Source organism: Cynoglossus semilaevis, chromosome 11, assembly GCF_000523025.1.
Source record: "Cynoglossus semilaevis isolate Cse_v1.0 chromosome 11, Cse_v1.0, whole genome shotgun sequence".
NCBI lineage: Eukaryota > Metazoa > Chordata > Actinopteri > Pleuronectiformes > Cynoglossidae > Cynoglossus > Cynoglossus semilaevis.
In genome coordinates, this window is record NC_024317.1 from 12424464 (window position 1) to 12427682 (window position 3219).

Here is a 3219-nt window from a genome sequence, read left to right on the forward strand (position 1 = left end):
GGGCGGGGGGGGTAGGGGCAGGGGAAGGGCTGCACAATGGTTCTTTGGCCTGCGCGTACACACATGCACCTACACATGACCTGCAGGTTGGGTTGATACTGACACCTACGAGGCCCACGTGTGAATCGAAGGGCACGACGCCGTGGTCGTCACGCAGGCTGTACCGAAAAGAACACTGGAAACTACACCGTGATGTCACAGTGTTGGCTCACGGACGATTAAGTGAGGATTGGAGGAAATAATAGGGGAATTAGATGGGGGGGAAAAATAAACAGGAGCATTATGGTTTGTATATTTGTGCTGAACTGTGAACGGCCGCTCATTATCACATTTGCAGAGCAGGAGCTGCTGGGTAATAGGTCGTAGCGGTGGGCGTAGGAGTCGAAGCGGCGGGTGAAGCCTTCCTCGTCCAGCTCCGCCCAGTGTTTGTTTGTGTTCGAAGCCCGTCTCTTTAAAGAGGACCCAAACCTGAAGATTTCAGGGATAGATGCTTTGTAAATCCTCTCATGAACCGACCTTTGAACGCCCGTTCCGGGCCCGATCGCCTCACGGTATAAAAATACACCCAAGATTACACGCCGTGCCGCCGCTTTACCTTCCCCTTTTGCGACGCGTCCGCCCGCCATGCGGCCAAAGATTTCTTCGCCTTGTTTACTTTTCCTGCAGCCCTCGCACGTGTGTTTATCCAAACCTGAAAAAGTCTTTTTTTTTTTTTTTCTTGCTCCCTCGTCACGATGGCTTTTGTGCTCGGCTGTGGCGAGTTTTGTGTATTTTTGTGTAATTTACTCCTACAATTGGTGGAATGATGTGCTCCTTTGCTCTGCCCAGACCCCGTCCTCCTCCTCCTCCTCCTCCCCCTCCTCCCCCCTCTTCTGTCTCTCTCTCTCTCTCTCTCCGACGAGGTTCTTTTCCATTGATGCACTTACTGTAAAAGTGTTCCCCCAGCCTCCATCGCTGACCACATCAACTTGGCCAATCACTGATGACTCATTATACACACATAAACAGTACAAAGCACAAACAGTCATCACAGAGTTACAGCGTGCGTTTACACATGCAGCACAGCATCATCACTGTATTTCTGATTTTCTTTTTTTTCAAACCCCCCCCCCCCCCCCACTCCTTTTCTCTGTCTCCCCTCCGCTCGCTCACTCTGAGTCGCACACACACATGCATGTGCGTGCAGTATGGATGTGGGCAAAATGAACAGAAACGCTGCGCCACTGTAATTTTTGGAAATGAAAATGGAAACTGGCACCAATTAGGGAAACCAATAAAGTAACCTCAGGTCTATACGTCTGCCAAGTGGTCGAGGGGATTCCACTGCAGGGTATGGAGTTACATCCAGGCTTTAGGGTTATCAGTCAGATAGCATCATCCACTTTTTGTAGCATTATTACCTTTTTTTTTTTTTTTATTTTACCCTGGCTTTTATTAAGTCTTGACAGAAGAAGCGACACTGAAAAAACATTTCTTTTCTTTACTGATTTATTAGTAAATTAAAAATTATTACTCTATTTTGTTCCATAGATCAGGGGTTCCCAACCCCTGGTGCGGGGACCGATGCAGGTCCATAGATCATTTGGTACTGGGCCGCATTTTCATTAAAGGGTAATCTGTCAATGTTTCAAAACAATACGTCATTCAGACTCTGATACTAACAGACTGAAAGATGTTTTATTTTGAAAATTGAATGATCCTTCAATAGTGGCGCGGTATTACCGGAAGAAGGGTCAGTGCACGGATTCTACATTCAATACACAAGTGGCAGAGCGACGGCGTCTCACAGAAACGATGACATGGCGGTGATCAGATATTTTGGTGATCGTTTGACGCAGCTGTTGCAGCCATTGTTGTCAGGTTAGCTCTCGATCGCGCTGCTTTACGTATGTGTTTGCGGTAACGGATGTTTAGCTCCCTTGCCTTTGGGGTAATGTGAGTATGGCCCAAAGGGGGCTCAATTGGCACTTTAGCGTAGCACGGAAACTCCACAACGTAGCTACTATGAAGTACTGTGACTCAGCACAATTTAGGAACGTCATTGTTCATTTATTTTTTTTAATGTTTATTATTTTCAAGAGACACAGATGGGGGGCGCTAACGGGCATAGAAAATTATTAGTATTTTTTTTTTTCTCAAGGCCAAGAGTGACCGGCAGCGCCCCTCCAGCAGATGGCGCCCTAGACGACGGCCTATATCACCTATGCTAAGAACTGGTTCTGTCTTTAGTGGAGAGAAAACCAAAATAAATAAATAAATAAGAACAGGATTATAATTATTATTACTTAGCTCCAGGACCAGAGCGTTAAAACAGTGTTTATAGCACCACCTGCAGGTTTCAAAGCCAGCTGCGCTGTGTTCGTAAACAGAGTGATAATTCCTGTAAGCCCTGTCTTTAAATGTTGAGGTTGATAGCTAATGTGTGGTTTATCGGATTCATTTTATTTGTGCACAACATTTCCTGTTACACTTGCTAATTTCTCTACCTTTACATTTGTTTTGTCCATCAAATGTTGACAGTACTTTGCCGCTCTGATAATACAGATCTGGTGAAACTGAAATACAACGTTGGACTGTTTGCATTAAACACTGACTCCAGATTGAGACTCCTTCAGAAAAGACACAGTCACACAGTCAAATATCTAACGTGCGGAAAGAAACCACTGCAGCGTGCAAATATGATGCAAATGTATGCACCGTCACAAACATCCATGTTTTTTTCTCTTCTTTTTACGAATTCACAACACCTCCGCGATGAATCGAGTACACTGTGAAACACTTTTCCAGACAGTAGCATGTTTTACAGAAGGAAGAAAAAAAAAATCCCCCAAACCAGGATTTAGTGGCTCTTTGTGAGGAGACCATCGCACTGACTCCTGATGCTAGCTTCCTGTATTTCAGACACCCCCCGCCGCCCCCCCCAAGGCTGTCAGTCCTCCTTTACTCTTACTTTTCTATATATCCAATGCTTCCTGTCTCTCGTCTCCCACCTCTCCCTCCCTCACCCCCTCTGACTCCCTCTATGTCTCAGTCATTCGGGCTTCTCTGTCTCCCTCTCCTTCTCAGTTGGACTCATGTGGGACTGATTGAGCTTGAGGATCCAGCCCTCATCAAAGGCCGAGTGTGGTTGAATACGAGCAAGCCACCGAGGCTCCAATCTCGCACTGGTTAATGAGCCTCCTCTCCCCCTTCCTCCTCCTCCTCCTCCTCCTCCTCCTC